We start from the raw sequence: 23,454 nt of genomic DNA, 5'->3' as shown, positions 1-23,454 counted from the left end.
GCCTAGGGGCCACGTGAGTGCATCCACCAAGGTAGCTCTAATAAAGCTTCTTCTGTTTTGCATGGGTAACACTTGTTTCCGGTATAACAGTAGCCAACTGTACAAGCTTGCAATCCAATAAGCTGTGCAGCCAATCATCAAGTCCTACAGAGAAAAAAGTGCTGGTACAGTTTGATGGCAATTTTCCTGTTAACTCCCAATTTCTCTGGAGAGTCAGACCTGTGTCTTTTCCAGTGCTAGCAAAATTCATTTTCTTTGATCTAATTATAAGACTTCTATAGCTTCTAATTTGTAGTCCCACTGATAGTAACCCAAACAGTCCACTTCCAATTTTCCACAGTATCTTATTACCCAAAGCTATCACATTTCCATCCATCTCAAATTCACCTTCTAAATTTGCTTTTTGATATTAATAAAAACACCATTTTGTCCTTTAAAGAGATAGAAAACCTGGACTATAATTAGTGTGATCATGTCTTTGCAAATACTTGTACCATTTCTGGATATAGCTACAGTAAGATTTGCAGATTTGGATACAGAGGTCCAGAAACTTGACTGAACAGAGCCTTCTCTGAGCACAACAGACAAGGGGGTGGGCAGGACAAACAAGTCAACTGCAACTCCTTGATTATCCAGCCAGCCTTCAACGTCAAGGACTCAAAAGTCTGGAAATGCCAAATCTCAAATTACCTTATTTCTTCCCCTTTGTGCAGTATGATAACATTGCCCTTGTGTGGCAGAGCCACGGATATAAAACCCAGTTCTCCTGTGTCCTAGCCCAGTGCCTAAGACACAAGATAATATTTTTTCAATTCTTGGAAGCCTCTACCTTGCCATTCATGATCTGTCCTGTGCATAGAGTGATGCTGCTGTAGATCAAGTAGTATGTGACCAAATAACTAGAGACTGTATTAATGTATGCACATAAATGGGCAAAATTAAGGCTGTCTGAGCAAAGTAATTTTGTATTTAAAAATAAACCAAAATAGATCCTGCTTTGTTTGTCCAATTTTACACAGACACAATGAGACTAGTCTATAAACCCAACATTGAATTCCTAGTTTTAGAAAGATTACAGGCAAGGGGCATAATCCAGCCCATTTAAGTTAATGAGAGTTTTGCCACTGATTTCAGTAGAAGCAAGAATGGGTCCATAATTATAATTACTCTACATTATGTCTTATTACATTAACCAGATGTCACCATGCCTCAGTGGGTCACAGCTGAGGATGTCAAATTCAGGACAGACTGTTGAGAAATAGGGCAGACTCACCCAAAACTGGTGGTTTTTCTATCATTAGATTATACCAAACCAGTAACAAAAGTATACTTCTGTATTACTACACTGGTTAACAAGAAGTCAAAAATGCAGTCTTATTAGGCATTCCAGTCCTGGTTTCACACTGGACTATATGATGAGTGGTTACTGAAAACCAATTTAATCAGATACAGGGTCCTCTCAATCCCAAAAGATCAGCCACTTCACCAGGTCAATATATAAATCAGATCTTGCCCAATAATCACACTAATGCCAATCCTTTAGTAACTAAAACTAAAGGTTTAATAATGGAAGAAAGAAAGGAGAATTAATAATTGTTAATAGATCATATAGATACAAATAACTGCAAGGTCTTTATCTCAGGTTTGTAACAGAGATGGAATAGACTGCTGGCTTGTACAAGTCTGTCTGGTAACTTACAAAAGACTTGACTGTCCTCACTCCATAGTTCAAAATGCTCCTTTTAGTTGTAAATTCACAGTCCAGAGAATCAGGGCAAGAAAGAGGCAAAATGGAGGTATCTTGGGGGTCTTTTATATCCTCTGCCATATGCCAGGAAATTTAATGTCTCAAACAGAACTCACAGCCCAGGTGCCTGGAAAATTACTGGCCCAAGATGGAATCCAGGGTCACATGAGCATATCACATGTCCTTACATGGTTTGATGACTCACAGGGACAACCATTGCCCATATTCTTGCTGAGGCATCCACAGGAAGGCATACTGGGCTGGATGAGTTTCTTCTATGGCCCATTGTTAGAGTGAAGTGTCTTTAATGGGCCATCAACACATAGCTGTTTAGCCCCAGGGCCGCCCAGAGGATTCAGGGGGCCTACAGTCTTCGGAGGGCTCACCGCTTCCGTGGTAATTTGGTGGCGGGGGGGTTGTTCCGCTCCGGGACCCGCCGCTGAAGTGCCGCCGAAGACCCGGCACTTCAGCTGTGGGTCCTGCTTCGGTGGTAATTCGGCAGCGGGGGTTCCTTCTGCCCCTGAGCAGAAGGACCCCCCACCGCCGAAGACTCAGAGCAGAAGAAGCTCCGGGGGACGGCAAGAATTTTCCGGGGCCCCTGGAGCAAGTGAAGGACCCCGCTCCAGGGCCCCGAAAAACTCTCGTGGGGGCCCCTGCAGGGCCCGGGGCAAATTGCCCCACTTGCCCCCCCCACCACCCTCTGGGCAGCCCTGGTTAGCCCTGATGTAAATCTTATCTGGTGGATGTTACCCAGCAATACAACACGTGTGTAAGATACAAGTCAATCGTCAATATTCATAACTTTAGATACAAACATGATATATGCATATAAACAGGAAAATCATACTTAGCAAATCATAGCTCTTCCATTGACACCTTTCATGACATACTTGGTACAAAATTGTGCAATTGTAGAACAGTGGTAATATCAATGATATAAATGGTCATATCTAATCATATAGCATCACACCAGAAAAATAGCATAAAGATAGAGATGGGCCTGACCCAAACCAAGCCCAGAGAATCCTGAACCTTGGGGATGTGGAGATCCTAAGAGACCTACTGGACACCCCACAGAGACTTAGATTTTCAAAACTGCTTGAGGGATTTGAATATGCAATCTCTGTTAACTTTAAATAGAACCAGTCAGCCATATCCTTAGGCAGCTATGAAAATCTCACCTTCAGGGTCCTTGTGCCTTTTATTGTGCTCCAATGCAAACTTGAATGTACTACAATATATTAAATTGCTATGCAGTTTACTGCGGCTCAGCCATTTCGTCTGGTACACAGCTTCGTACCAACTGAATAAATTACTTAATCACCCAGGTTATTAACAGAATAAATCAATTTCCTAATCTACATTTCCAAGTCTTAAAGCAGTTCTGTGTAGACTCAGAATAATGTAACAGACCTCCATCCATACCAGTTTCCCATCTGCCTTTTATAGAACTGATCCCACGTAAACAGTGCTAGGTACTAGTAGCCCGTGCAATCATAGCCTTTACATTGAGGGCAAGAACTACAGGCACTTCAACTCTCTGAACTTCTTAGGTATCTAACGTATGGTGGGTTCACACAAGAACAACTTGCACACAGTAGGATCATAACCAAAAAGGAATCATCACTCCTGGTTTGGGAGAGAGAAGGTAAAGGACATACAGCTTAACATGCAAAGCAGTTCAACAGAAGTTGCACTGAGCAGCATTAAAAGACATGATAGCTTGACCGTTACAAATGAAACTCCTATCTCACGAGTATGAGTATCAACCTCAGAGAAGACTGTTAAGAGGTGGGGCACAAATCCCAAACAGGTTGTGACTTCTATACTTAGATTTCACCAACCACATATCAAGTGTAAACTCCTCAAGCACTGTAACACCCTAACCATGGAGTCACTGACAATCCCCTTTGGTCTGTCTTGACACCTAGCCAAGCTTGCCTTTGTGATAGATGGTCCCTTACACCAAAAATCACAACAAGATTTGGGTTACTCCCAATCTGAAAGGACCAGTCACTTACCCCAAGTCAATTGCACTTTAGATCTTACACCAAAGATAATACTAGATGAAACTAATTAAAGATTTATTAGCTAAGAAAAGGAAATAAGAGTTATTTACAATGTTAAACCAGGTAAACATGCACACCCAAATGAGTTGCAGTCTTAGGTCCCAAGAGGTGACAGAAGCTGCAGTAATATGCAAGCTCTATATAGACTTTAGGGCTAACCAAGGCTAAGGACTGGGGATTCACTGATTATGCTTAGAAATCTTTGCCCTCAGAATCCAAGCAGTAGAAAGATCCAGTTTCTTCTTGTCAAGGATTGTTGTTCCCTTCCTCCCAGAGTTCAAGGTGAGGGGATGAGTTCTCATGCAGGGCTCTTCTTCATGGAGGGTGGGGAGGAATGCAATAAACAAAGTCTTTGTTCTTTGATGTTTCAAATGACTCATTTGGTTTCAATGGGCTTTTCTGGTGGGCAGGACCTAATACCTTCTGTAGGAAGCCAGCATTTTAATGCTGCTTTCCTGCTTGGGGAATAACAGTTACAGAGGATTACAATGCAAACACTCAATATAACCTTATAACATGGAGGTACAGGTTTTATAAGTGAGATTACTACATGCAGCATCCTATAATTCTAAACACTTAACATCTGTGGCAGGGCGATGACTCACCGGTGCAGCGCCTCCTGCTGGTCGTCCTGGGAATTAGCTCTTCCAGCCCAGAGTGCCCTCTGTCTCACCCGCCGCTGGCCCCTGTGTCCCTCCGTCTACATCAGGGTTCTTCCCCCATGCAGTAACCCGCAATCTGGGTCTTCCCACCCAGGGGAACCCCCCAACCCTCTATCCCCACCTTGCCTCAGTGGCTACTGCCAGTCACCATCTAGGCCCTGCTCCCTGAGGCAGACAGCAGTCTGTAAACCACTCATCACCGGCAAGGAGGGGTTGGACCAGCTACCTCTGCCTATTCCTGGGCTGCTTCTCTGCAGCCCTAGTACCCTTTTGTGGGTCCTTAACTCAGCCTGCAGCCTGGGGCTTAGCTAGACTGGAGCTCCCCAGCTCCCTCTGCCCTTCCCCAGCACTTCTCCACCCTAGGTACATGCAGCCAGGTCCTTCTCTCTTTAGTAAGCTAGAGAGTGTCTTCTAGTCTCTGGCCCTCAGCCCTCTTATAGGGCTAGACATGGCCTGATTGGGGTGTGGCCCCACCTGTGGCTGTTTCCCCCAATGGGCCTAGCTTTTCCCTGCTACAGCCCTCTCCCAAGGCTGTTTTATGTCCCTCAGAACAGGAGCGGGATGACCACCCTGCCACAACATCCTTATAAACTTAACATCTGTGTGTTAGCACTGTTAAAACAGGTGAGCCATGCTGGTTTCCAGCTATATATTGGTCAGTGCTCAGTTGAGGCCTAGGTCTGCCAGCGTCACAATAGCCCCTTAGGGCATGGATGACCCCTTTTAGTCTAAATCTGTTTGAATATCTGTGGCCCCATGCAGTCTCCAGAGGAAACACATTTTAATAATAAAAACCCTTCCCAGTAGGGATTCTCCAGTCTCAAGGACCTATCTGTCTGGATAGGCAATCCCCCCCACACACTCCCCATAGCCATCACCCTCCTGCTTCTCTAGATGGAAACTGCTGCTATGTCAACCTGATCTCCTTCCTAAAGGCTGGAACACCAAGCCACTGCCCACCAGTGGTAAAACATCAGGCCCACTCACTCCCACTGATGACTAGAACTCAAGTCTAATCTGAGTCTCTCAGTGACATTTTGATAGCTTGAGCCTTGGGGCTGCAAGCCTCAGTTCTCTCCACACAGGTTCAGGCAGGTTACAGTACCTTAACTGCTTATTAAAATGAGATACCTCCTTTTTAAATCCAGGCTCTCACCACTGAATGCCATATAGGGCAAGCACCAAATGTCATGTGAGGGGGGATCCCTTTCTCTCTGGGGGCATCTGATTCCAAGGCTCTCCTCCTCCACTGATAAGAGCTGTGGGAGAAACAGAACTCCTAGCACCTGCAAGGCTAGATATAAAATAGCTGTATCTCTTTAAGCAAACAAGATAGCTACTACAGCAAGTCAGCCTTTTCCCTGCTCACAGGGCTCAAAGCACGCTCCTTTTCCACATTAATCAATCTCTTTAACAAACAGATGCAGCTTGTCTACTCTACACACAGTGTTTATAGGACAGAGCTGTCCACTAAATGTTTCATGAGTACACAAGGTAAGCAAAGAAAAGTATAGAGGTGTGTGCTTATTTATTTCAATTATCATTTCCATTTTAACAGCATTATGGAATTATTTTTGAGGAGATAGTTCTCTCCCCATGGGGACAAAACAATATAGTCTTCCTCAGCATGCTTTGCAAGTGACCTCTTTCCAAATTATTTAGGGTATGTCTAAGCTGCAATCAGAGGTGTGACTGTAGCTGGTGTAGATATAGCCCAGCTCACTTTGATACAGGTACTAGAATAACAGTAGCAGTGAAACTGCAGTAGCACAGGTGGCAGCACAACCAAAGTACCCAGGCTCCCAGACAGGGTTGTACATCCTGTTTTCCTGCAGCTTCACTGCTATTGTTACCGGAGCTAACTAGATCAAATATGGCAGTCATACCTCTTACTGCAGGGTACGCATACTCTTAGAAAGAGATGGTCTATTGGGACAGTCTCTACTGCACATCCTGGCCCTGTTATGCCACTCAGAAAGCAACTGGAGCTGCTCAGCTTAGAATTCTCCTGGGAAGGAGGAGCTCTCAGTGAGTGCAGAAGCAGTGTACATGACTCCTATCCCAGTTGCTCCCTTCTCCCGCGTAAGGGGTGGTGAGAGGCAGATAAGGGAAAGGCTGGATCCCCACTGCACTGGAGCAATCCCAAGGTGGTGTATGATCATAGCCAGCAGGTGTAAGCTAGAGCCTGCCAGGGATCAGAGCCAGCACAGATCTGCCATGAGAACTGGGAGCCATAAATGGCTCCCCAAAAGCTCCTCCCTCGCTACAAGAGAGAATCATGACCAGTATGTTTTATCTTCTGTGAGAATATTAGTTAATGTTGTACAGTACTTGGAGCACATAGATCAAAGCACTATATGCATTTTATGTAATGTTATGTTCATGTCACATTCAATTTTAGATTGCCACAATCTGATGTAAATAATTTAAATCATGCTACTGGAAATGAGATACTATAATCTAATGGTTCATTCCCCACTCCTCCCATAGAATAAATTAGGCCCTGAATATTTTCTCTTTCAATATGCTTATAAACTGAAAATGTGCAATTACCGTAATCAAGCCAAATTTATGTTTGTTAATTATACTCTCTCAGCAAAGTATAAGTGTTGGACATTCCCCCTCAGAATTCTTTAATGTTAATTCCTTTCAAGGCATTTCACCCACATGTAACAATACCACTGCTCAAAGTATTCATGCTCCCACTGCAATAAAATCTCCAGATTTTATATAGAATGACTGCTGAAATTATCCCTTGCTCTTGATAATTATGCCTCATGAACTGATAATTATGCCTTGTGGTGTTACGTTCTGCATTCATTAAAAATATATATAAATTTGGGAGCAATCATTCTCTCACAGTACTAAAACATACGTTCCAACCAATGTTTTCAGAAGCGGCCACTTCTGGGGGTGCCTCAGTTTTTGAGTAGTCTATACCTTAAACATTTCAAATTGAGCATTTAATATCAGTGAAATGCGTCAGAATGGGTTTTATACTGTATGTTATGCTATGGTATTCCTACTGACGGCCTCCCCAACCCTCTATTGCTGCCTGAGTTGCATCTCATGGAGTTCTCCACTTATTTTTTCACTGAGGATTAATTTGCCCCATCTCCATAAGAAGTTCCACCTCCTCAGCCTGTGAAACTACTGAGATCTACACAAATCTCAGGGTGCCCAATAGAGCAAGGGACATCCACATGCATGGCTTTTAGCTCCCCTCTGCCACCCATCTCAGCAGCCCTCACTTGCCTCTGGATGGAAAGACTGCTGAAGAACTTGTGCTTGCAGATCTCCCTGTCCTGATCATAAATGACCTTACAGACTCCCCAACTTCAGGAAGTGAAACTTTCCCCAGTGTGCAGAAGAACACAGTGTATGTTGATAGAGCATCAGCCAGTATCTACTTCCAGAACTTTTACCCATGGAGCTGAAGCAGTAAAGAGTATGAAGGGACCAGCCAAGTCCAACACAACCTCACAGCTACAGCTGTCAGGGCTTTCTCTGGCTCCACCAGAAGGGCTGCTGTTGAGGGAAAAGGAAAAGATGAAGATGTTGCAGATGTAAAACTGCCTTCTCATATAGATACTGGTTCCCTCCATGTGTAGAAGTAGAAGGGAGCATGGGCTCATTCTCAGCTCTTGAGGACAGGAACTGTGTCCTGCAATATGTCTGTAGAGCAGCTAACACAAAAGAGCCCTGATCCTGACTGAGATCACTAGATCCTACTGCTATAATAGAAACAATTTTAGTTTTCATACATTTGGTTGTGAATTAATATTTGGCAATTCTCCTTGTCAGAGGCAGATTACAAATGGTTAACAAAAAATAATTAACAGGGAAAGGTCAGGTGGAGTACAGCTATCACATACCCAAGACCTATATTGTTAGGCTACAGATCAGTTTAAATTTATGGTACCACACTCCCATTTATCTTTAGCTAATATGAAAGTGCATAGCACTGGTTATGATGTTAGTCCAGAATACAAAGATTAAAAGCTATAAGAAGATGTTGGTGATGTCTTGGATTGGACTAACAACAAATAAAATAGACTAGTTTTCAATATTACACTCTCTCTGGGCCATGGAAAACAGATTGGAATTTATTTTAATTACATAATCTCCATTTAATCTAATGGACCTTAAATTTAAATATGAGGCATGAATTAACAACTCCCCACTATGGATCTATCAGGGTTCCCTCCCCACTCTGAACTCTGGGGTACAGATGTGGGGACCCATATGAAAGACCCCTTATTTCTATCAGCTTAGGTTAAAAACTTCCCAAGGCACAAATTCTTCCTTGTCCTTGGATGAGTACTGCTGCCACCACCAAGTGAGTTAGACAAAGATTCAGGAAAAGGACCACTTGGACTTCCTGTTTCCCCAAAATATCCCCCCACACCCCTTCACTCCTTTTCCTGGGAAGGCTTGAGAAGAATATACCAACCAAATAGGTAAACAAGGTGAACACAGACCACACCCTTGAGGTTTTAGGACACTACAAACCAATCAGGTTCTTAAAAGCAGAACTTTATTATAAAGAAAAAAGTAAAAGAAGTACCTCTGTAAAATCAGGATGGAAGGTAATTTACAGGGTAATAAGATTTAAAACACAGAGGATTCCCCTCTAGGCAAAACTTTACAGTTACAAAACACAGGAATAAACCTCCCTCTTAGCATAGGGAAAATTCACAAGCTAAAACAAAAGATAATCTAATGCATTTCCTTGCTTTACTTACAATTTTTGTAATCTTAGATGCTTATTTCAGGTAGGGTTTTAGGAGAGGGTTTTTTTTCCTGCCTTGTCCCTCTCTCTGTTCCGAGAGAGCACAACAAAGAGAGCAAACAAAACCTCCCCCACGCCTCCAGATTTGAAAGTATCTTCCTTCCCCATTGGTCCTTCTGGTCAGGTGCCAACTAGGTTAATTTAACTGATTAACCCCTTACAGGTAAATGATTCTGTACCTCTGGCCAAGAGGGATTTTATATTACTGAATACATAGAGGTTGTTACCCTTCCCTTTATATTTATGACAGGCTCTAATCCTGCCATTGGATTGCTGCAAGGAATCCTTATACCCACTCAGAGCCCACCCAAATCCAGCTGCAGACTGGGGCCTCTCTCTATCTCTCCCCATCTGAATTTACTCTGCTCTATTTTCTGTATTCTGGTGACCAGGATTCTATTTGTGTTCATTCTTTATTTCATATGAAACACTTTTCTATTTGTTTAATAGAATATGTTTTTATTTCAATTATCTTCCCCTTCCTCCAAGTGTGTGGAAAACATGACAAGAACAAAAGATTAATTGAATGGTGATCATACAGAGCTGGACTGTAACTTTACCATCTGCACTAAGTAAGGGGCAATACCAGGGGATTAACTGTGACTCTCAAAGTAATAAAAATTATCTCCTTTGTTTCCTCCTTGTTCCAGGGTTCTCTGTAAGTAGCAGATCATTTCCCATTCTGGGCTAACACAGCTCTGCTAACCAGGGCATTGGGATAGATACCGAAGGCTCCACTCATTTACTATATCTATCCAACCACCCACTCTTTGCCCACCTACAGTGGTTATCTGCACCTGCAGTGTCTTAAGGGCAGAACACAATCCTGCCCACAGCAGTTACATGACTTTTTACATTTCCAAACTCTGAGTAAGCCTTTTATGGCCAGGAGCTCTCTTTCCTGTGTTTGTACATGCCCCAGTCTAGACTGGGCCTTTGAGTGTTATAAATATTTAATAATAATAAGGCAATTAAAACTGTTTGGATTGCAAATGTTAGCGACTTACAGTAATATGTACACCTTTATAGGGTAAAAATATTACTTTCTATACAAACTGTAGCACTTGAAAGGGCCAATTTTAAAAATGCTGTCTCCAAAGGACCTCAATTAAAGCTGCTTATTTCTTTTTCTTGGTGCTTTAATAAAATTCCAAAGAAACGGAATAAAACTGGCATAATTTTCTATTCTTCAGATTGCCTATATTTATATCACTAATGCAATCACAATAACTCTGATATAAAAACACCCATTTTTCCAATAACCATAATATAAATTCTCAAATTACTCTATGGATCAACTCATGTTGGACCTCATTCATACCACTAAGCTCCACTTGTACCAATGACTTCATTGTTTCCATAGTAACAAATATACTTTGAAAGGGAAAAATGCACAAAGCAATGTAAAAACAGGACAAAACCTGATCAGAACAAGAGGCACATACAAAACATGATTATGATGAATACTTGATTATTGTCATTTGGCTTGAAAAGACCTGCATATCTCATGCATAAGAATGTGTTCATCCTCAAAACAGCAGTAAAATGCTTATAGCATCACTCCCGCATGCCTTTTCCCCACTTTTCCTCCCTCTAATATCTATCTATGGTGTTTCTAATGCACTCAGCACTACAGCATCTAGGCATCAATGTTAGGATAAGGTGATAACATTCATATGAACTCACTTCCTGCTATTAATGAGATCTAAAATAAATCATTTTATTCACAGTGATGACAGATTTTGAAATGTTCATCAGATAAATTACACAATTAAACAATCAGTAGGGCCAACAGATGATCATTGTGCTAAAGGAGAACTCATAAGAATGTCCATACTGGGTTAGACCACATCAGTCATGATTTTATAGGCTCCCTCTTTCCCAAAAGTTTCCCCAGTTCCTAATAAATCTAAACCTCTCCTCTGAACACCATCGTCTCATCCACACATTGAGAATCTTCAGTTCTGCTTATCTGACTGGCCCTGCATGTGGAACTGGAAACTTTTCATAGAAAACTACCCTGAAAGTCCTGGACTTCGATCTCTTACCTAGCATCCTAAATTTGGCCTCCAGGACCTCTCTCCTATCCTTCCCTATATCATTGCTACCTACATGTACCACAACCTCTGACTCCTCCCCAGCACTACACATAAGTCTATCTAGATGTCTCGTGAGATCCGCAACCTTCTCACCAGGCAGGCAAGTCACCATGCAGTTCTCCTGATCATCGCAAACCCAGCTATCTATATTTCTAATGATCGAATCCCCCATAACTATTACCTGTCTCTTCCTAATGTCTTCTTTGAGTTATTCTCTCCAGTTAAGGCCCTGCGGAGAAGTTATATGAATCCTTTGCATTGGAATCCTTTGCACTGCAAAGGATGTATGGGTGATCCCCACACCCAAGCCATAATTTTTAGGTGACAAATCTGAGGAAATGTCCCTGACTGAGGGGTCAATAGGGGAGGTTTTGGAATCAACTGATAAATTAAACAGTGCGAAGTCTCCAGGTCCAAATGACATTCACCCAAGATTTCTGAAGGAACTCAAATATGAAATTGCAAAACTAACAACTTTGGTATGTAATCTATCACTTAAATCAGCCTCTGTACCAGATAACTGGAGGATAGCTAATGTAATGCCATTTTTTTTTAAAAAGGTTCCAGAGGCAATCCTGTCAATGACAGGCTGGTAAATCTAACTTTAATACCAGGCAAACTGGTTGAAACCATAGTAAAGGCAGGGGCGACTGATTCTTCCTTCCCCTTCTCTCCCCTGTAAGGCCTCACCCCCCGGCCAAGTCAGAAGCCAGAACCAGGCCAGGAAGCCCAGGCCCCCCCACTTGCTTGCGGGTGGGGAGGCGAGAGCAGCCCTTGACCCATTTCTCCGCCTGCTGGGTCCCCCGTCCAGGCCAGGTTGAAGGGTTCACAGCTTCCCACAACTGCCCACTGGCTCTTACCTCAACCTGGCTCTAGCGCCTGGCCTGGGGGCCGAAGAGCCGCAGCCGGGCCATGTTGTAATCGCCTCACATTAGGAGACTGTTGTAGGTTGCACAAGGAAGTTTAAGTTAAGATACTTCATGTGAATTTATGTAATAGATATAATTTATGAAAAAAGCACTATTCACATGCTTCAAATTAAACACATGAATAGGTACTTTCAGGATTGGGGCTTAAATATAGTGGATCTTATTGTATTTCAATTCCATTTATTACTTATAAAATACCTATGCACATAATATTAGGTAGTTTATTTACCATTTATGAACACTGGAAAAAAAACGATATTGTGAATTTAATTCTCACCCTTAAAAGTGAGATATAACATTCTTGACGCTGCCTTACTTCTGTTCCCATTTCTTATTGGGATAACAGTCAGAGGAGATGAAATCCACACCTTTGAATCTCCAACACTACCTGGAAAAAGCAGCAAGAGGAAGTTTGTAGGATAGTGATTCATTTAACAAAAGTTGTTTTAAATCGTGTCTCAAAGCTTGAGGTGTCCCTGTGTCATCATTAACACTGTCTTCTTAATGAGATGCTAGTTTGTTCTTTTTACCTGCAGCTTTATCCTTTAGCTGCAATATCATGTCCTCCATGATCACAGTGCACTCTTAATGGCATCTATTAAGAGGTGTAATTATAATTTACAGCTGTTTGTTATCAGCAACAATGAGTAAACTGCCAGAATAAAGCAAGATAGTAACCTAAATGAATTCAGACTAAAACCAGCCTCAGAAAAGAAAAATAATCACCTGCATTTTCAGTTAACAAAAATATTAATGTGTTATAAGGAGCCAAGCAAATGAGGTTTGAACTTTTTCTTCATATGAAGATCCGCAGATAAATCTGAGACTTGTGCATTCATTTGAGAAAATTAAAGTAGGCAAGAATAATATCCATCACAACTTAAGAATGTTGGTAGAAAATTATTCCTGCCTTAAAATTCCCCTCTACTCCCAAGAAAATCAAAGAAAGGCAGAAATTTTCTTCCTTCTGTTTCATTCTATGAGGAGAGAGAGCTCAGCTGCATAGATGCATTTTATCTGGACTCACCTTCCAAAGGCACATTTATACAAGGAGATATAGCTGAACACAATACCACATCTGCTGTGCCTCTGCCCTAGTTAATACTGCCAATAAGAGCAGAAAGCATTCTTCTTAGATCTTGGTATGGTGACTACTGTTAATAATCCCCACATAGTTGCATTATTCATTAGAAAATTAGTAAGAGAACCAAAATAGACTGTTGGTTACATTGGTAATTATCAGAATTCTTTATGCTACACCCCACAGAGTATTGTATAGCTAATCTAAAATGCAGCTAAACTCAAACCAGTCTTTTGGCTGAATAATATCAGGGACTACCAAATAAATTTATTATTTGGGAGATAGATTGTAATATTGCCTGTCTCTTTGAAAAGATTCTTTTCCTTTCTTGACTAAATTAATCTCTAAGTACCAGCTCAAAGCTTAAAAAACAAACAAACAAAAACATTTTTATATGTTTTGAACTCATTAACTCAGCTTTTATTGTTTCATGGTTTCCTTATGCTCCACCTGTCTGTTGTATGCACCTGTTAGCTGTTGTTTTATACTTAGATTGTAATCCCCTCAGCATATCTTTTTCCTGTGTGTTTGTAAAGCACCTAGTATTTTGGTCAATGATTATGGCCCCTACACATTACTACAATACAAATAATAATAGTTGTTACACATTTCTATTTGTGTTACACTGTTAAGTTTGTCATTTATTTTTGCTCCTACATGTTATAATCTAGTGTGCAACCTTAGAGCTGTGGTTGGATGAAAACGAGGTGCTGAGTAGACATTGCCAGTTCCCACTAGAGTTAAACCAGTAGGTAAGATTATAAAATATATAGGACAATAGCTTTGAAAACACGGCTTTTCATCTTAAAATAGAACCATGCAGTGAATTTAAAGAAGAGCTGACACGGAAAACTTCCACAGGCATTCCCTGAACTATATTAAATAAATCCAATTAACATATATGGAAGTTTGGACATGTGATTAATTGCAATTTTCGTAAGAGCTGATTTTCACCAGAATGAATTAGACACACATTTAAGGATTATTTTGCATTTTTATTTCATGACTGGCCTATTTTCTTGATAGTTCAAGAGGCATAGAGACTAGAACAAAATCTTTGCTGCTTTCTCCAAAGCTTCTGAAAAGATGACATTATGGGACAGCTCTTCAGCTGCTGTTAAAACAGCCTAGCTCCACTAAAGCCAATACCAGCTGAAGATCTGGCTTTTTATATTTTGGAGGTTTTATCACTATTATTGGTATTAGTTTTCAGATATTGACTGCAGTTCTGAATGAGCTGGTGCTCCAAGATGCTGAGTTCCTCAGACTTTCATCATTGTTCAGTGAAGACAAATCCTTACACAAATTGGCATTTGATTACGATAGGAGTTGAAGGTTCAACAGCTCTTCCACATAGAAGTAAGGGAAGTAATTCCCTTATTCCTACATGTGCCTGTTCAACACTGATCCGATTAGTCCTGAGGAAGTAAAAGCAATACAGAATCCCTCCCCACCTGGATTGGAATCTACAGAACATCTCTGGAGAACAGGGAGCTCCTGAAAATGCCACTTTCTGTCCTTCAAGCACCCTTCACAGATTCTTCCTGTTCATGCTCCATAGAGATATTTTCACATACCAGCTGTATGATAGAATGAACCAGAGTCAGAGCAAAAACTAAAACATAGTTTGTGAGTTAGTTTGAAGGGTCATACAAAGAGCAATGTGCTCTCCACTTACACCCTGACAGCACTGAGCATCATGCAGACATCCTTCCTCGCTAGATCTAGGCCTTATCATCCATAAAGTATTCTGGCTGTCAGACAGCTGAGGAGAACACTGCCTCTTCCCCCATCCCTCCTTTGCCACTCCTTTCCCCTCCCCGCCCCCCCACCACCAGCTCAGACATTAGAGAGGGAACTGCCTCCCCGCTTTTTCTGCCAGCAGATATCACTGCTAAATAGTAATATAACCACCCAGATGGGTTCCACCTCCTCTGTCCAAGGCAGCTCTGAACAGCTGTACAGAAGCTATGTAGCTGCTCATGGGAGGATCAGGGTTCCATTTCTCTTCTAATGCCATATGGCCAAGGTAAATTGAGGTTCTGAAGGCAACATGGTTCAGGCATTTGTCCCAGAGAAAAGAAAAACCATAAAGATTCAGCTAACTTTGTCTCTAAATTTGTTCTGATGTATATTAAAGTTAGTCTCCTAACTTTAGTAGTTCTAATTCCTACTTTAGCAGTATCTTTATTCATAAGAGTATCTGAATTTATTTTATGTCATAAACAGTGCCGTCATAATTTCATAACAGAAAGACCAAATTCATTCCTTGTTTTAAGCTCATGCATGACTGTGGGAACTGTTTTTGAATATGTTGTCTCAAAGGCAAATTGTTCATGGATCCAGCTGGAAAGGCTTTAGCAAAACTTTACTTTCTGCTAGGGTTAACACATAGCAATGCTGTATTCATGGATTTAAAAAAAAAAAAAGATTCTGCATGACTCATGTCCAAAAGGCAGGCACAGATAGGGTGACCAGACAGCAAATGTGAAAAATTGGGATGGGGGTGAGGGATAATAGGAGCCTATATAAGAAAAAGACCCAAAAATCGGGACTGTCCCTATAAAATTGGGACATCTGGTCACCCTAGACACAGAATCCATTTTAATTGAGACCCAATATTCAGGAGGTTTTAAGGGAGGCTAGAGGGTGATTTCCTTTCCCCCAAAACATATTTATGCTTTTTAATTGCCAAATAAATTATATACATGTTCTATATACACACAAATACAGAGAGATATATAAATGCTATATGTTACACAGCGGGTAGAAGCTCCTCCATGGATTTTAAAAGTTGCTACAACTACACACTAAGCCCTGATCATTCTATAATATTCCTTGCACTTCTACATCAAAATAATCTAGGAATAAGGAACATTGTCATCCTATAACAAACAGTCAAATTAATTACTATTAGCACACTTCATTAACTAGACTGTAGCACTCTGAACCATTCTGCATGGAGGTCCCACTGAAGACAGAATTCTGATTTCCAACACGTTAGGTGAAAAATGTGTATTATGTTGTAAAGTCTAACTGATTCTCTCTAGTTGGCTAGACAAAATATCTTCCATTATCTGAATCACCTTGCAGATTTCCAAAGCACCGTTTAAAATAGTATGCACTGGCATTTATTTCACCATTCTGCAGAGGAAATAAGATGAACTTAGTGATGGGCAAACTTAAAGAAGGTTCAGACAGAGGGCAAATACAAAAAAAACCATTCCTATTCACTCAAATTAAAAGAAACAGAGAAAAAATTTGCTTCACCTGTCCTTATGTTTCTTTTATATTTTGCATTCTCTGAATATTGTAGTAAGAATTTGCTGAGAGGACTGTTAATGGAATCAGCAAATTTTATAAGCACATTTCAGAATATTCATGGAAAGTGAATTTTGAACTTTGAAACACACTGGAAAACTGACCAGGGAATAAACATTCCAATTTCTTTCTAAATCAAATCATGTCCATTAGTTAAGCATGTCCAGCTTTCTATTAAAATCAGACTTAACACTTACACAGCATTTGTCTTCCATAGATCTCAAAGCACTGTACAAAGGAAGGTATCATCCCCATTTTACAGGTGCAGAAACCGCGAGGTTAAGTCACTTACCCGAGGTCACGCAGCACATCAATGGCAGTGCCTAGCCTAGTGCTCTATTTACTGGATCACGCTGTTCTTCCCATGGGCTTGTCTATATGAACAATTAGTGTATTGCAAGCTGGGGTGTAAATCTACCTCAGAGTAGCCTGCTACACAGTAAGTGTCTATGTGGTCCCTGCTGCCATGCACTAAAAGTTCTGTAGTACACTTTGATTTACCCCGTTTTGAAACAGGGGTAGATCAATGCACACAAACAAACTTTTACTGTATGGCAGCAGGGTCCACATGGCCACTAAGTGTGGAGCAGGCTAGTGTTTGGTAGATTCACACCCCAGCTTGCCACACTTACTATTCATACAACAAGCCCTGTGATGCAATTTGTTATATCCAACCCAAATTCTGTCATGTTCCCCATCCTGTCCTTCCACTAGCACAATCAGCTCTCTCTATCTGATCCTCTCTATCTGATTTCCTTCACACTTTAGCCCCTCTATTTTCACCTCTCTAGCTCACAACCAGCTCCATTCTTCTCCCAGAGCCACAGTAAACTGCCTTTTACTTTGCAGATATTTTCTGACAGTCTCTGATGGACATTGGCTGCCTAATATCTTAAAATCTTTTCCTCTCTAAGGATCAACCAGTGATGCATAACATTTGAAGAAAGTAACCAGCACAGGAAATCATAACAGCAAAAACCCCTTTGTATACAATGCATGCAGATTATCAGCAAAGATAAAGGCTGTGTTTGGGACAAAGTCTTAAATCAGGTAGGAGGTTTACCTAACCAAAATTAACCCACACCTTCAAAAATGTCTGGCTTTGATCAGGACTGTTCATAATTTTTCCATAGCAGTTTGACCATCCCAAATTCCTATAGGCTGTAGTTTTAAGGCTGTTGCATTGTATCAAGTTTCAGGACACATGGCAAGTGAGTAGGACTTGACCAGGCCTTGGAAAAAATGAAGCCACAAATATTTGCACCAACTTTCTCCCCTCTGCAACAATCTTCCACGCATATCAGAGATTTTTGTTTAGCAGTCCTTCCTCCCTACGTAAACTTTCCCAATGGCATAACTGGGAAATGAGCTTCTCACAATACTTTTTGGATGAAATTCCTGCTTGTGGATGAAGCACGACTGAACTTCTATTTGATCATATTTATGTCTGATGTTATAACCTAAAGTAAAATTCTCCAAATGGGACACACTGTCTCAGTCATTTCTTCCTATCTTTTTCTGTCTGACCCCCATTCTGTTGAACACTCCTTAAAGCTCTAAAGCTGGCACAGTAGGGCTCCAATTTTTTTGTGTTTCACTGATTCGTTACCAGATTTTCTCAGGTTTCAAGTTTTAAAAATAGTCAGTTCTAAATGCCAGATCTGGTAGACTCAGCCTTAGATCATAAAGCCTATTTGGGTTCTTTATTTTCCTTGTATCACCACGAGTAAAAGGCTATATTATACCTTCAGTTACACCTCTGCAATCCCACTGAAGGACAAGGTGGCTACTTACCCATGTTTCAGAAAGCAGAATTTGGCCCAGGCTTTCTTTATTAATAGTGATGATGTATGAGAAGGAAAGAACCCCAGCTGGACACTCAGACTTGACACAGGGAAGTAGATTACAGCTCCCTTATCTAAGCCTGTGCTAGCCCAGCCATGAATTAAAGAGCCTAGCTGCTATTCTTTATGCTACTGGCTTAGGGTCTCAAAGGGAACATACAGCTTTGGAGGATCAGTGTACAAGAGCTACAGTCTATCACACCTTTCTCACCCAGCACAACTCTTATTATTTGTACTGCAGTAGCACCTAGGAGCCCCAGTCATCATGGATCAGGACCCCGTTGTGCCAGATGCAATACACAGAACAAAAAGATTTAAGTGGTCTTACACTGGTATGGATGTGTCTGGTAGTAGGGGACAGCTCTATCAGGAGAACTATCCATTGGCCATTTGTAGGCAGACTCTAGCCTCTTTGTGCTTGCTAAGCAATACATTATGAGGCCAGATCATAACTGAGAATCTGACACTGAGTTCGCAATACTGGCATTTGGTAGAGGAAAAAAAATCCATGAGGTTCTTAACTGAAAATCAATCACATTTGATATGGAGTCCTCAGGACACAAACATGGAACCTAAACTCTGATTTTTAGAGAGCACAACAGCACTTTAAGATGTACTTGAAAGCTGTGAGAGCTCCAGCCATTCAATTCTCTTTCATGATGTAAGTGAGTCTCATTCTGGTAGCAATGCTTGTCAATTTACAGTAGCTGCAAATATTTTTTAAATCTGCTTGTGTTCCAGAAGCTATATATTTGAACTTCTAATCCCCTAGCATACACTAACTGCTTGTTCTATTTAACAGAAACTGAGACAATATAATAAAAAAACTATTACAATTTATCATAAATCTTTCATTTTTTACTCTATATGTATAATTACTTCTACTAATAATCTCAGACTCATTAGTTCCACATATCTTATTTAGCTAGAGAAAAGAAAAAATAAATAACCAAATGGCTTTACATGCAAAATAGTTAAAAATAATCATTTCCCCCCATGTGAAAAAAAATCCCATTGAAATAAGAAATTTGCTGTAGCCTGGGTGCCATGGCTGGGTGCATTACCAATGTAAATGAAAAATTACAATCTCTGATATTCTACAAGGCAGTTGCTAAACTAAATTAAGTGTAGTGGGAATTCTGGGATCGTACCAGGTATGGGAGGGGGCACAGCCAGAGCACACTGTGCTCCAGAGATCCTGGATCAATGGAACGGAAGTTAGAACAACCCAAAACCAGCCCCCAGAATTAGGGAGTGTGGGGATCAGCAAGGTAGCAGAGAGCTATCTATATCCCCTCCTCTCTCCTTCTCTGCAGTGTCTACCAGAACTCAGGAGCATCTGAGGATCTAAATCCTGGATTCTTGAGCATGGAGGGGGAACACATTCAACTCTACACCTTCTCCTATAGATCTCTATGATGTTCATTCATTTCATAGCAAAGCTTTGCTAGAGTTAATGGTACTTGTTGCCAGGCTTCCAATAAATTGCTATTATAATCAATAGTAAGATTAGCTAATGTCTGTCAATAATTCCCTTCATCAAGAAGGCAGTGTTTAGAGGTGCACTTTCCAACTATTATACAGGGATTTAGCATTAAGACACTGAGATGATTTGTACAGCAAAATCCCCATTCACTAAAGTGAAACTTTTCCCCTTTGTTTTTAGTATTAGCCCAACTCATTTCAGCTTGCTTATAGTCTTAGAAGTACAGGCAAATACACAACAGCACACCTCATGATTTATGTGCGCTGAATAGCCTCCATTGTTGTTGGTACCATGAGTAATGTCTCTGAGTCTGCAATTAAGACTGCTTTGTTTCTGTTGAGACCTGGAATTTAACTCACTTTTGAATCATGTGCTTCATGCTTTTTGGAATGTTAGTGAAGTTGAGAGTGTCGGTGAATGTGTACTGACACATTTTTAACTCTCCTCTAAAACTATTTAATGTTGCATGTGGAACTTTTTAATTAATTCTTGTGACTGGACTGTCTAATTGCTATATTCTCTTTAACAACTTTTTGCCCACAGACCATTTCAATAAGGTTAGTTATTGACCTCCTCCCTGATTTATTTGCTTTGAATTGAATAGACATGATGCATTTTTTATCTTGGCAAATGTAAGCAATTAAATCAAATTAATTCAATGTGATTTACTGAAGAAGTGGCTTGTTTCATGTACTGACATCGACAGTGACAACACGTGTACACTGCAGCAAGTCATGCTGGAAATAGCCCTCATCTGAGACCACAATCCAAGAATCACTCTACACAGCAGAAAGCTGAGTTTCAAACTTCAGAGTGTTTTAGAAAATCCCTTTTAATGCTCCGATTCCGTTTCAACCTGCATAACCATGACACAGCCTCTCTCCCATGCAGCACTGATGGGCAAAGTGAGAGTGACATACTATCCTTTGGAATTTCCAGGCTAAGGTTCTTGTGGATGATGTCAAAATTAGACACCATGGGTAGAGTATTTTATTTTATTGGGATTTTGGGGGGTGGATGGGAGGGAAGGGATTGTTCTCAATTCATTGCTTCATTCTCCTTGTATTAAAGGAAGCTGGTGGTATTAAACAGTAGCAATGTCATCCATACTCCTAGACTTAAAGGGGGCCTGCACCCCATTCTCCTTCCCCCAAAATCTTTACCTTTTTTACAAATAGCACCTTAGGATACTAAAACTGAAACTACCGGTATTTCATTTACTTTTCACTATTTATATTTCTTGATTCTGGCTAAAATTTACCTTGGAGTGAAGTACCAACACAAGGTTCTTCATGTCACCTCATTTCTGCTGTGGGGATGAGCAGGGAGACCTGTAAGCAGAGCAGTCATGTAAGGGGACCTCTATCTTCTGAACTGGCATAGAGGGCTGCAGCTTCTACTCCAACTCTCTGAACCTATTCCCACAGAGAAGAGAGACTGTAATGTCATCCTGCCTCTGCATTTCACCCCTGCCCCCCAAACAACTGCATAATTTACCTGCATAAATCCCAGTTACTCAAGCCTAATGCAGGTGAAGATAATTTCACTCTACAAACATTTTTTCTCAGCTTGGAAAGTCTGTTTCATTCATATATGCAGTGACTCCCATTCATTTATAGTCACTTTCTATTCAGTTTCACCTTCAGGCTCTCAAGCACTAGTTCAGTTCTGAAAGTTCTTAGATTCTAAGTCCAGAAGGGACCATTGTGATCATCTAGTCTGACCTGTGCATAGCACAGGCACAGAACTTCCCCAAACAATTCCTCAAGCAGAGCTTTTAGAAAAACATCCAATCTTGATTTTAAAATGGTCAGTAATGGAGCATGACCGTTTGTAAGTTGTTCCAATGGTTAATTACTCTGACTGTTAAAAAGCTACACCTTATTTCCAGTCTGAATATGTCTAGCTTCAACTTCCAGTCATTTGATCATGTTATACCTTTCTCTGCTAGATTGAAGAGCCCATTATTAAATATTTCGCCATGTAGGAACTTATAGACTGTAATCAAGTGATTCCTTATCCTTCTTTCTGGTAAGCTAAATAGTTTGTGCTCTTTGAGTCTAGCATTATAAGACATGTTTTCTAATACTCTAATCATTTTTGTGGCTCTTCTCTGATCCCGCTCCAATTTATCAACAACCTTCTTAAACTGTGATCACCAGAACTGGACAAAGTATTCCAGAAGCGATCTCATCAGTGCCAAATACAGAGGGAAAATAACCTCCCTACTCATACTTGAGATTCCCACTGATATAGCTAAGGATTGCATTATCCCGCTTAGCCACAGTGTTGCACTACGCCCTCAAGTTCAGCTGATTATCCACCATTACTCCCCAAATCTTCTTCAGGATAGAATCCCCCTTGCTGTAATACAGCCTACATTCTTTGTTCCTAGATGTATGAATTTACATTTAGCCATAGTAAAACACAAATTGTTTGCTTGTACCTAGCTTACCAAAAGATCCAGATCACTCTATGAGTGACCTGTCCTCTTTATCATTTACGACTCCAATTTTTGTGTCATCTGCAAACTTTATCAGTGATTATTATGTTTTCCTTCAGTTCGTTAATAAAAATGCTAATGTTTGGATTTCAAACACTGATGGGGAATATTTAAATAAAAACCCATGTGCAATTTCTGTTTTAAAACTCATATTTCTAGAGGTGTTAAGCCCTGTAAAAGCTTATTTTTACACAGAGAATAAAACAAACCACTTTAGGATAAATTCAATTGAACAGTGTCTATTTATGGTTGTACCAGCATTCTCATTATTGATCCCAATTTTATTTTTTGTAGAGCAATAATCTAAGACTGTAATAAAAAATGTCTTCAAGATTAAAACTTGGCAGTCTGATGCTTTTTCTAGGAACAATTTTATTTTTAATAAAGTTTAAAAGATCCTGCATTCCTTGCACATCCCAAACTTCTACTGAAATGTGTTGTTTTTTTCTTGTTACTGTTTGTTTGGGTTCTTATGAGTTGCAGGAATAACTGAAATCCCTCAACAAAAACCACCACCCCCCATGAAAAGTTAGTTAATGGTATAAGGCACTTTAAGATCTTTCGCTTTAAAAAAAATGCAAATTGACAGGTGGTGAGTCTGTGATATGGTCTAATAAACTGCTCCACCTATTCAGCAGCAACTTTTCACAAAATTTGCCTGATTATTTTAATGATGATAAATTACTGAGCCTGCACCAACCAAAATCACCATTATACAATATTAGATCATTATACAGTCACTACATATTTTATCATATAATTACATTTTAAAACTGTATTTTCTACTTTTGAATAATTCACAGATGGAGGAAATTTACTTAAAGAAAACAGATTCCACACAATAACATTGTGACAGAAAGAAATGAAAATAAGGAAACACACATTCAAGACTGACCTGCAATACTTAAGGCATCTCCTTAA

General features: G+C 40.4%; 1 long non-coding RNA gene across 3 annotated transcripts in view; it reads right to left on the bottom strand.

Moving 5' to 3' along the window:
* LOC120408886 overlaps positions 1-21,665 on the bottom strand; it is a 28,723-nt gene extending 7,058 nt beyond the window's left edge. The window contains exons 1-3 of one of the 3 annotated variants that reach the window (XR_005600992.1): positions 21,528-21,665; positions 21,292-21,445; positions 12,559-12,686 (exon numbers count right to left, since the gene is read on the bottom strand). This is a non-coding gene — a long non-coding RNA (uncharacterized LOC120408886). Of the gene's footprint in view, positions 1-12,558; positions 12,687-14,692; positions 14,960-21,291; positions 21,446-21,527 lie in introns of those variants that run through there. The other 2 variants (XR_005600994.1, XR_005600993.1) reach the window with 2 other exon arrangements.
* Positions 21,666-23,454: the final 1,789 nt, after the last annotated feature.

This window comes from Mauremys reevesii, linkage group 7, assembly GCF_016161935.1.
Source record: "Mauremys reevesii isolate NIE-2019 linkage group 7, ASM1616193v1, whole genome shotgun sequence".
Taxonomy (NCBI): domain Eukaryota; kingdom Metazoa; phylum Chordata; order Testudines; family Geoemydidae; genus Mauremys; species Mauremys reevesii.
This window is presented reverse-complemented; position numbering and strand designations above follow the sequence as displayed.